The 12,932-nt window shown below is 39.2% G+C and overlaps 1 pseudogene across 1 annotated transcript; it reads left to right on the forward strand.

The window, feature by feature from the left end:
- The first annotated feature begins 5,674 nt into the window (after window positions 1–5,674).
- Window positions 5,675–5,948, forward strand: LOC309855711 (cyclin-dependent kinase 2-associated protein 1 pseudogene; annotated as a pseudogene). The gene has a single exon. The product of its transcript is annotated as a cyclin-dependent kinase 2-associated protein 1 pseudogene (transcript).
- The last annotated feature ends 6,984 nt before the right edge of the window (window positions 5,949–12,932 follow it).

Consider the following 12,932-nt stretch of genomic DNA (forward strand, 5'->3'; position numbering starts at 1 on the left):
AGCTGGGGCAAAGGTACCTGGTTGGCTCAGTCAGAAGATTATGTGACACTTGGATCTCAGAGTTATGAGTTTGAGCCCCTTGTTGGGTATAGAAATTACTAAAAGAAAAATAAGTTTAAAAAAAAAACACCTGGTGGCAGTGACATGTTTGGTAGTCTGCAGCAGGTGTGCAAAGTGCAGTTCAGGGCAGAAAAGGAGATACATAACTAAGAGAGGATGGGGGCTTGGAGTGGACTCTGGGCAGCTGTGTTCTGTGTGATGGACAGGAAATGACAAACAGGAATTGTGAGTTGGTCTGGGGTAATGGAAAGTGAACACCCTGCTTTCTAGTAGGGACTCTGTACAGTCCATCACTTGGCAGTAATGAGGGAAGAGATAAATCAGTGAGCACCATGTAGTCTGGGGTTAGTGGAAAATAAATGTGCTTTAATACACTTATGAATTTTTCTAGTAGGATTGGTATCATAGTAAACAAACCATTTTCCCCTGATATTTAAATAAAATTTAGATATCTGAATGGTGAACTCCATTAGACAATACACTTAACAGCAGCCAGTCACCTTGGGGGCACATGAATCAGATCTTGCTGCTCCCATACTGCAATTCTCCAAACTCAGAATGACTCCAATCTCTATACCCAGCCCCAAATATGTGGCTTCTGTTTGTCCTTCAATCTCATCTCTTACAATTGGCACTTTATCTGGCCAGGCTCCAACCACTTGAGTTCATCATCTGCTCCTGGAACTAGTGCCACACACATCACAAACCAAAATACCAGCCCAGGCCTGGTTTCCTCTTGCTCAGGACTCAGTTGAATGTCACTGCCTGAGAAAAAGCTTCAGTGACAACACCATCTATAATACTCCCTATCCCCATCATTTCTTATTCAACGGATACATTTATTTTCTTTAAAGAACTCATTCCCCTACGAAATTCTCCTGCCTATTAATTTGCTTACCTGCTTATTGCCAGTTTTCTCAAGTTAGAAACAAAGCGCCAGGGATGCTGCCTTCTTTTGTTCAGTGTTATGCATCCGTGGCAAGTGGCTACTTCAATGGCTGTTATAGATTGAACTGCATCACCCCCAAAAAGATATGCTAACTCCGAACCACCAGTACCTCAGAAAATAGCCACATTTGAAATTAGGGTTTCTACAGATGTAATTGGTTAAGATGGTGTCATACTGGAGTAGTGTCTGTCCTCAAACAAATGTGACTTGTGTCCTTGTAAGAAGACAGTCATGTGAAGACAAAACAGGGACAGCAGTCTGTGATGATGAAGACAGTGATTGGAGCCAAACATCTGCAAGCCAATAAATGTAGCAATTGCCATCAAACCACCAGAACCTAGGAAGGAGCATGGATGGTCCCCAAAAGGAAGTATGGCCCTAAAAATACTTTGATCATGGCTAACTTCCAGAACTGTGAGACAATAAATTTCTATGGTTAAGCTACCCAGTTTGTGATACTAGTTACATGAGCCTTAAGAAACCACGGCAGGGGACGCCTGGGTGGCTCAGTTGGTTGGACGACTGCGTTCGGCTCAGGTCATGATCCCGGAATCCTGGGATCGATGCTCCATGGGGAGTCTGCTTCGCTCTCTGACCTTCTCCTCACTCATGCTCTCTCTCACTGTCTCTCTCTCTCAAATAAATAAATAAAATCTTAAAAAAAAGAAACCATGGCAGTGCTTCCCAGATAAACACTGAATAGTATGACTCAAATGAAAAATTGTTCCCTTTCTGATCCGCTGGGAGCACACACAGATATCTCAAGTTGAGCTTCAAGAGAAACTGACATCAAAATAAGACATTAAATGATTCAAAAAATTAAGACACACTTGTTGCAAATTCACAGAAGTGCTATTCAATCTTGGGTAAATACCATAAAACACAGGAGAAATCATTCTAACTCCACCTCCTTGTCTTAGGTATACCAGACATAGGGTGGGCCCCTGTACCTGATATTTTAGCAAGCACTCCATGCCAACTTGATGGGGCTGTTATATAGACCGTACTTAGAAAATTCCTGATCTAAACATTTCTGCACCATTAATTTAATGCCTACCATGCAGAGTTCTGTGATATGTGGGCTGTCTCTGTTAATAAATTACTCAAAAAGGCACTGGTTCTCCTCTCCCACCTAAAACCACAGATTCCTTTCTCATGTGGGATCTCACTTAAGTCCACAATACTCCTGGGTGATTGGGAGAATTGGGTATTGTTATTCTGTTATATAAAAGACCCTGGAGGAAGGGTAGTGACTTACCTTAAGTATTCCAATGATGGGACTCTGATCTGGCCACTCTTGCTCCAGCAACTTGTCTAGAACCCTGGACATCACACCTGGTTCTTCTCTATTGCTTCCTGTTTCTGGGCCTCAGAGTCGACACACTTCTGTGCTGTTCCACTAGAAGGAAGAGGCAGGGGATCAGAGAGCACATGGAATAGAGAGGAAAGAGGAAGGTAGACCTCATGAAGGGCATGGGAAAGGGGTGAGAGGATGTGCTTGTCTGTGTCTACTCAGGTCACTGGAAGCTGTGCAGTGATGCTGTGCCTCTTCCTCACCTCCATCCCGCAACCCCCTCTCACACACAGCAGCCACACTGAAGCTCTCACATCATGGAGATGGGGACTCATCCCTGCTTCCTGTTCTATGTCCAAGTATTCTCTCTGGTACTCATGCTATCAAATTAATGACAGAGGCAACATTACATTCTTTCTGTATTGGGGGAAATAATCCATTTTGCAGCACAAAGTACATACTGGAAGTATTTTGGGAGGTGACAAATAGGCACAGAACATAATTTGAAGGGGTAAACACTGGTCAACTCAGTAACAATGTTCGCATCAAACTATATAATTATACTCTCAAATAGTAAGTCTTTGATAAAAATAAAAATCCATGAGTTATACTAATAAAATAAGTACATAAATAAATAAATAAATAAATAAATAAATAAATAGGATGGAAAAGCTCCTGCCAACATTTTAATGACAATTTATAAATCTAGAAAGAATGACAATTATAAGATCAACATATAAAACTATCATGGTAATGAGTGATTCAGACAAGAATGACAAATGCAGTTTCACTCTATATGAAATCCCCCAGTAATTACAGAGTCACCATAGTAACCACATTGTCCAAGGAAAGCTGGGAAAAAACAAACAGGAACTATCCTGACTTGTCTCATAACATGTGCTAGGAACTAAGGAGGACTGATATAACTTACGGTAATTCACTTCACATATTTATCACAAGAAATATTCCTCACAGCATCACACACACACACACACACACACACACACACACACACACACACACATTCACATGTGCTCACTCCCTCTTTTTCTTACCACCCAAGATCCAAAGAATTCATTGAGGTGGATTTGTTTGGGGATAAAGAAGGAAAACTCCACAAATCAATTTAAATTAAAGTTAAAAGCCACTCAACTATTTCATATTAGTTAGTAATTTTCTTAAGATGACCTGTAGAATTTCCCATGGGAAATTTGATTCCCTAGGATCAGTATACTGTCAATCACATCTAAGGTCAATAAGGCAATCTAGGCAAATGAATATTGTGATGATGAATTTTGTGTGTCCACTTGGTGGGGCCACAGGGCCCAGATATTTCATCAAACATTACACTGGATATTTCTGTGAGAGTGTTTCTGAATGTAACTTACACTGAAATGGGTCGTCTTTAAGTAAAGCAGTTAGCTCTCCATAATGTGGGTTGGCTTCATCTAATCAGGTGAAGGGCATGAACAGAACAGAGGGCTGATCACCCCTGATCTAGAGAGAATTTTGCCAGTAGACTGCCTTTGGCATCAATTACAACAACAGTACCTTGTGGCTCTCTAACAGACTGCCTTCAGACTCCAACTGTAACTCTTTCCCAAGTCTTCAGCCTGTCAGATTGCCGCATTAGATTCTGCCAAGTCTCCAAAATCTCATGAGTCAATTCCTGAAACTATATCTCTATCTATAAACACTCTATGTTCTATTCCTCTGAAGAGCCTAATATAGGTGTTAAACATCAAGTATCTTTCCCATCTTTAAGTAACTTGTGCTTTCAACTAAAACAGTTACCCAGCAACATTTCCCTAATGCAAGTTCCATGAAAATATAATAATTAAAAAGTGTAATGCAAAAGACTGCAATTAATAATAATATCAAAAGTATGAGCTACATAGAGAAAACTGTTCATGTCCACATGTACAAGGCCTGTATTGTGACCCTTGCAAAACATCAGCTAAGAGAAATTAAACAAAGCCTAAATAAATTGAAGGATATGTCATCTTCTTGAGTGAGGAGACTTAGTATTATTATCTATCCTCCCCAAACTGACTGATAGAATCCATCAACCCAATAAAAATTCTAGCATACATTTTGAAACATAAGTTGACGTTCTTACACTAAAGTCATGTGGACGTAAAAAGAGACAAGATTATGAAGGTAACTTTGAAAAAAGGAATAAATTGGGAGGATAAGCACTGTCTTATTTTAAGACTCATTATAAATCCACAATAATCAAGACAGTGGTATTGGGATAAAGATAGAATTGTATATCAAAGGAACATGAAGAGTCCACAAATAGAACCACTCATAAATGAATAACTGACTTTTGACAAAGCTACAAAGGCAAATCTGTGCAGAAAGTATAGACTTTTCAACATATGGTACTGGGACAAATGAGTCTCCATATGCACAAACATCATCTGCAATAGATATAGCACACCATATGCAAAAGTCAACTCAAAATGAACAAGAGACAATGAAAAGCTAAAATATAAAACTTCTAGAAGAAAACACAGTAGAAAATCTTTTTGACCCTAAGTTAGTTGAGGATTTCCTATATATGACACCAAAAGCAAAATCAAGACAATAAATAAATTGAAAAACTAGACTTCCTCAAAATTAATAACTTTGTTATTCCAAAGACATTATTGATAGAATTAAAAGACAAGCTGCTAACTGGGAGAAAATTTTGCAAATCATATATCTGATAAAGGACTTGTATCTAGAAAAAAAAATTCTTACAAATGTCAATTAGAAAAGGAGAATTACAAAAACGATCGCAGACTAGGGGGACCCTAAGCTCACCTAGTCCTATGGATCCAACTAGATAATACTCATATCAGTGGAAATAACCCAGAAAATGACTCAGAGACTGGCAGAGAAAACTCCACAACTAAAAGTAGAAAAGACGCCACATCAGTGAAGGTAAAAAAAGGTAGAGATGCAGTGAGGAGTTTAAAGGGAGCCCTGGGACTTTCTGCAGAGGACCTGGCATGGAGAGGGGAAAGAAACAGACTATCACACCAGGAAGCCCACACAGGAAAGACAAATCCCCATAACATTTGGCTTTGAAAGTGAGAGGGGCCAAATTTCACGAGTTGGAAAAGAAAGACTAAGTAAGAGTAAGAAAAGTAGGAATCACAAAATCAGTAAAAAGTAGTATTTCTGTAAAAATAAGTCGAGGGGTTCATAAACAGGTGTTAAATATAACACCATATACCTAAAATGCTGGGGGAGAGGAGTAAAAATGGATTGAAGCTAAAGCGACCATCAACTTAATATAGACTGCTGCATGTATAAGATGTTCTACACACATGTCCATGGCTTCCATCAACACCACTGGGAGTGTCCACCTGCCATTCCCTAGTATGGCAACATCCTCACAGTACCATCAACTGCTAAGTGACTATGGGCTACCATCTCTAGGCTACAGCCAGGGAACTGAGAACAGCCAGGCACCCCAAGGCAAATATGCCGAGCAGGCTGAGTTGCTAGCCATCATTCAGGAGTTGCAGGGAGGAAATTAGACCCATATATGCAGGGAAGAAGGGTGCCATGAAGAGAGTATAATGAGGCATTATTCATACCAGAGGGCTGGTGTGAGAGTGCTTGGTCAAAACTGAATGGAATGCCAGATCCTAGCTGCCTGTTTGTGCAAAAGATTTTCCATCTTCTTCCAAAGTGAGAAGTTACAGCTCATCTACCATGTTCAGATGAGACTCTTGTTTTCAAAATGGTAACAGTTTGGTTTCTCCTTCCCATATCCCTCCCATAGTTCAAGAGGCTCTGAGACTGAGAAATATTTTGCAGCTGACTAGGATTTACATTTTGAATAGCTGGAACTACCCAGGATTTTTAAAAAAGTATTGATTTGAAAGATGCACATAAAAGATACTTATCTCACAGCAAAAATAATAGTGTCTCCCTTTTATCCTATCTTTTAAACACAGTCATGTTACCCAGATTATTCTTTGTTCTTTTTCATAAACTGATACAACAACTCTGAGGGTTTTGTTTTTAGTGCGTATGTTTGCCACATGCTGTGGATTCCATTTAATGTAACTTCTTTTGTGCTTAAGCATTTGCTTGTATGACTATCAGTGCTTTAACGTCAGTTTTAAAAATGCACAAGTTATAAAATGCAGAAGAAAGAGCAACCTACTAAATCTAACCTAATAAGAACCCCTGAACATTCTTCTATTAAGACAGCATATGGATTTCAGTTACACCTTTCCTGTAAGTTGATCCAAACATCTGGAAGAAAATGCGTAAGACCATTCACATCTTTGTATGCATTTATTACTCAATGTAATAAAACTTATTTTCATTAGCAATAAAAAAGACATTATATACAAACTGAATGGTAAAAACAAATCAAAAACAAATGATAGATATGCAAAAAATAAAGAGAAAGGAATCCAAGTATATCACTAAAGAAAGCCAGCAAACCATGAAAGAGAGCAAGAGAAGAAAGGAACAGAGAAGAACTACAAAAACAAACACAAAATGGCAATAAATACATACCTACCAATATCAGCATAATGAAGGCCATGTATAAACAGCCCACAACCAGCTTCATACTCAATGAAGAAAAAGAAAGTTTTCCCCCTAACATCAGGATCAAAACAAGGGTGTCTACTCACCACTTTTAAAAAAAAAAAATGTTTTATTTATTTATTTACGTATTTGACAGACAGAGATCACAAGCAGGCAGAGAGGCAGGCAGAGAGCTGGGGGGGGGGAGGGCAGGCTCCCCACTGAGCAGAGAGCCCGATGCATGGCTTGATCCCAGGACCCTGAGACCATGACCTGAGCCGATGGCAGGGGCTTAACCCCCTGAGCCATCCAGGTGCCCTCTACTCATCACTTTTATTCAACACAGGAAGTCCTAGCCACAGCAATGAGACAATAAAAAGAAATAAAAGGTACCCAAATTGATAAAACTTTCTCTATTTGCAGATGACATAGAAAACTCTAGGACTCCACCAGAAAACTACTAGAACTGTTAAATGAACTCAGTAAATTTGCAGGATACAAAATCAATGTACAGAAATCCACTGCATTTTCTACACACTAATAATGAAGCAGCATAAAGAGCAATTAAGAAAACAATCCGATTTACATTTGCACCACATAACAACATATCTAGGAATAAACTTAATCAAAGGGGTGAAAGAACTCTACTCTGAAAACCAAAAAACACTGATGAAAGATATTGAAGATGGCACAAAGAAATGGAAAGACATTCCATGCTCACAGATTAGAAAAATAAATACTGTGAAAGTGTCTACATTACCCAAAGCAATTACACATACACATTTAATGCAATCCCTATCAAAATACCAACAGCATTTTCCACAGAACTAGAACAATCGCAAAATTTGTATGGAACCAAAAAGACCCTGATTAGCCAAAGCAATCTTGAAAAAGAAAAACAAAACCGAAGTATCACAATTTCAGACTTCAAATATGTATTGATCAAAAGAGTATGGTAATGGCCCAAATACAGACACATAGATCAATGAAACAGAACAGAAAACCCCCAAATAACCCCCCCCCAATTATATGGTCAATTAATCTTTGACAAAGGAGGTAAGAAGATACAATAGGAAAAAGAGTCTTTTCAACAAATGGTGTTGGGAAGACTAGACAGCTACGAGCAAAAGAATGAAACTGGACCACTTTCTTACATTATACACACATATACATACATATATGTGTGTATTGTATGTATACATATGGACACATATATACACATAAATGTGTGTGTTGTGTGTATATATGTGTGTTTATTGTATTTATGTATGTGTGTGTGTATATATATATATAGAAATATTATTCAGCCAAAAGAGAATAAATTCTTGCCATTTGCAATTACATAAATGGATCTAGAGAGTATAATGTTAAGTGAAATAAGCAGTCAGAGAAAGAAAAATACCATGTGATTATACTTATGTGTAATTTAAGAAGCAAAATAAATAAATAAGGGGAAAAAAGAGACAAATCAAGAAACAGTCTCTTAGGTATAGAGAACAAACTGATGGTTACCAGAGGTGAGGTGGGTAGGAGCATGGGTGAAATAGGTTAAGGGGATTAAGAGTATACTTAACTTGGTGATTACTAAGTAATACAGGGAATCGTTGAGTCACTATACTGTACAACTGAAGCTAGTATAACATTGTATGTCACTCACTGGAATTAAGATTTTAAAAAAGAGAAGAAACATACACTACAATAAGTAACTGGATAACACATTTGAAAGTCACCAAAAGAGATACACAAATGTCAAATAAGCACATGAAAAGATGCTGAACATCACTAGTCATTAGGGAAATGTAATACCACTAAGCCCCTCTGAGAATGGATACAATAAAAATATTGATCATACCATGTTCCGACAGGGCTGTGGAGGATGCAACTCCCATCCATACACTTCTGGCGGCAATGAAAATTAGTGCAACCTTTTTGGAAAACTGTTCGCTTGTTCCCATATGATTCTATTCTGTATACCATATTATCCAGTTTTCGCACTGTAAACATATTTACCTAAGAGAAGATATGTCCAAGCAAAGATTACACACAAATATTCATAGCATCTTCATCTACAAGAGCCCCAGATTGGGAAAAAGCCCAAATATCTATTACCAGTTGAATGGATCGAATAAATTATATATATCCACATAATTCAACATTAGTCAATAATAAAAAGGAAATAATCATATATGCAACAAATAAATCTAGAAATAATTAGGTTAAAGGAAGCAAACTGACAAAAAAGAATACACATTTTATGATTCCATTTACATAAAATTATAGGAAAAAAAACTAATCCATATTGACAGATAATCAGTAGTTGCCTGGGGATAGGGTCTGGTGATGTGGAGAGCAAGCCTGGAGAAAGGTAGATGGGGGCATTACAAAGGAGCACAAAGGTTTTTGAAACAATGGTTATGCTCATTATCTTGACTGTAGTGTTGAATTCACAGGTGCATACCTATATTAAAACTTACTAGAGAATATACTTTAAATATGTACAGTATCAACCACAGTTCAATGAATTATTTAACATTTATTTATATATTCACACATCTCTGATGCAATTAATCAGGTGGAAAATTCCCATGATTATGTTCTTACAGTATTAACAGACCCACACTATATCTAATCAAATTGATCCACACTACATATAACCAAAAAAGAAGTAATCATTTGCAGTGAAACTTAACCAAATATTTAGGGAGAGGTGATGTCCCTTGCCTTCTGAGGTACAGATACAAAAATACGATATCCCAGGTAAAATTATAGTATTTAAGAGTAACTGGTAATTTTATGGAAAGTGGCTATCATTACAATAAGGCAAAGTCTAGGGTAATACATATTTTTTTAAATACTAAATCTTAGTAACTGACATTTTAACTAACTCTTCGAAAATTTCTGGCTCTTTAAAATATTTTATTATATGATGGAAGAAAACATGTATCAGGAGAGAATCTATGTTACAATGTGAATTTGCTCGGAGGATCTAAAAACTGCATATTTCCGCATCCATCTATGAAATAATGTGAAAATTGAAAGTTATCTATACATGGCAAGAACAATTTAGGTATATTTCTAAAAATGCATATTAAAGACCTGCTTTCTTTTCCAAATGGACAATTTATTGCTTTTAAGCAATGAAAGGCATCTCTAAGACTGCTCATGAGGGCTGCTACACAGCATGTAGCTGCTGATGGAATGAACTTCCACCTGCTAAACCTCTTCTCCCATCATGAGATCAAACAGTTTCTCTACTTTTAGGTTAGTTTGTGAACCTCACAGGAGGTATTCCACAACATGCTTTAAAAAAATAAAGATTTTAGGGGCGCCTGGGTGGCTCAGTGATTAAGCCTTTGCTTTCAGCTCCGGTCATGGTCTCAGGGTCCTGGGATGGAGCCCTGCATCAGGCTCTCTGCTCAGCAGGGAGCCTGTCCCCACCCCCCAGTCTGCCTCTCTGCCTACTTGTGATCTCTCTCTCTCTCTGCCAAATAAATAAATAAATAAATAAAATCTTTTTTAAAATAAAGATTTTTATTTCTTTATTTTCAGAGAAGGAGGGGGAGAGAGAGAGAGAGAGAGAGAGCAAGCACAGGCAGGAGGAGCGACAGGCAGAGAGGGAGGGAGAGAAGCAGACTTCCCGCTGGGCAAGGAGCCCAAATTGGGGGAATCAAGACCTGAGCCAAAGGCAAATGCTTAACTCACTAAGCCACCCAGGCATCTCCCACAACATGGGAATTTATTATTTATATCTGTGAAATCACTTGAGCCAGGCATCATATACCACCAAGTATATGAGGTGTTACACTCTCCTGAGGACTTTGGCCTTAAATCTGGTGTAGAATCATCAGCAGCCATCAGGACACAGTTTCTCAGAAACTGCCCCCTTTGGGCACCTGATATGAGCTGGGCACAAGCATGAGAAGCTGCATAGGGAGAGACAGATCCAGCTACCAATATGCTTCACTGATGTAACTAAGTGCCCAGCACCATACTAGGGTAGTAGATTAGTGACAATGAGACTGATAAAATGGGTCATGGTCAAAACAACCACATACTATAATGGACTTCTCACATGTCCTTTTTCTTCTTCTTTCCCTATCTATTCCCTAAAAGCAAACTTGGAAAGGAATAAGAAGTGGCCTGAATTCATACAGGCATTCATGATCCTACAATAACCACAGGGCCATAGACTTGCTCCTGTGTAAATCACTAAATGTTCTCAGCAATCCTGAGTTAAGCATTCTTATTCCCATTTTAAACTGGGGGAATATGGAGCTCAGTGTCATTATCTGTCTTCCCTCCTGCACCCCTGCCTTAAGAGGAAAGCAGTTCCAGGACACCCCTTGAGCAGGACCAACACTCACTGGAACTGGGCCATATCCCAGTGGCTTTACCTGCAAGACAGGGCCACCCAGTCCCAAAATGGGAAATAATTGACTTATATCTGGGATCCCTTTGTCTCCCCACACCCTAGGGCAGTTTGTCCCTACTGTGGGGACCCATCCCTCAGCTGAGTCCCAAACACCTAAAAGGCAGGATATGCTTTTCTTGCCAGGCCAGGTCTGTCTGAATTAAAATGTCACCACAGTTGCCACAATGACTTCATGTATCTAGGACACTCAAGCTGGTCCTTCACATACGAAATGCCTCCCATCTTTCAGTCATCAGTTGCTGAGTCCTGAGGAGCTGTATCCTCACAGCCATCCAACACCATGGTTTCATCAACTACGTGAAGAGCTCTGTCCTGATATGTAAAAATCAGTGACTTCTCAACACATGTTTAACACCTCCTGCATCCATCCATCCATCCATCCATCCATCCATCCATTCATCTGTCCAGTTAACAGGCATTAGGACCAAACTCTATGCCATCCCTCTGGTTAAGCTTTAGCCTTCTTCAGATTGAAAAAGAAAAAGAAGTAAAGTGTTGAAATGGTAGGGTAGTAAATACAGATGTTAAGTCTAAGAAGAGATGGCTCCTTCCCATGAAAACTGCAACTTGCTCAATTCTCTTATCATCGATAATTTAAAAATATTTATTAATGCCCTGGGCTTTTCTCCACATCTTTAGTTATTGTCCTCTTTACATATATTCTCCCCTTAACAGCAAAATTCCATGAATTCTCAATACTCACTCACATCCCACTGCACCTGTCGTCAAACTTAGTATTCATCTCAAATCTAACTGGGCTGCATTTCCCATGCTTCCACAGAAATTACACTTGCCAACTCAGCAACCATCTCTTTGTCGCAGGTATAGATCAGGAATGTTGAAATGATTGTTCAAATGGAGGCAAACAGGTATTTTCCCAAGAGGAAAGGATTTCCTTTACCCCACGACAGAATTCAATGTTTGGGTATAGAAGAAGATTGTACTGCAGCACGATCAGTAAAAGCTAGAGTTTAATCCTAAGAATGCCCCTTTCCTCCCAGAGTTCCAGAAAGTTCTGCATGGTAGGTTTGGGCACTTCCCTCCCAGTTTCCAGTTCCACAATAGTCAAGGTGCAGTTCAGTCTTCTTTCACGAGGTGGCACCAACGTATCGCCATTTTCTAATTTCTTTAAAAAGACGCTTATTTAAAGAGCCCCCCCACCCCCACCCAAGGCAATACCCTCCCTTACCTCCTTTAAAATCCAGGCTATGAAGTTATCTACAGAATGATTCTAATTCTGCCCCCCGGGGTGGGGGGAATCCTGATAATATAAAAGAAGACTGTAAAAACGTACTTCGGGGTCTGCAGATGATGAAACACCAGGTGGCAGTGGCTCCCCTTGGCAGTGGCGCGCCTTGGCAGTGTTTGGTGGACCACTGGCAGCTCAGGACAGGTGGGAGGTGACTGAGAGAGAATGGAGCGTCAGAGCGGGGTCTGGGCAGGTGTCATAGGGGATGACAGAAGGGGTAGGGTGGAAGAGAAGGTCTGATTTGTCTGTACAGGGGTGGATTAATGTAATGTGAGCGTTGTGTTTTCCGGTAGAAAGCCCTATGTACAACCTACAGGGCACATCATTTGACAGTGATGAGGGAAGAAGTAAATCAATGAACGTGATATAGATTTGGAGTCAACAGTAGATGGAACTTCTTTAATATACT

Source organism: Mustela nivalis, assembly GCF_964662115.1.
Source record: "Mustela nivalis genome assembly, chromosome: X".
NCBI lineage: Eukaryota > Metazoa > Chordata > Mammalia > Carnivora > Mustelidae > Mustela > Mustela nivalis.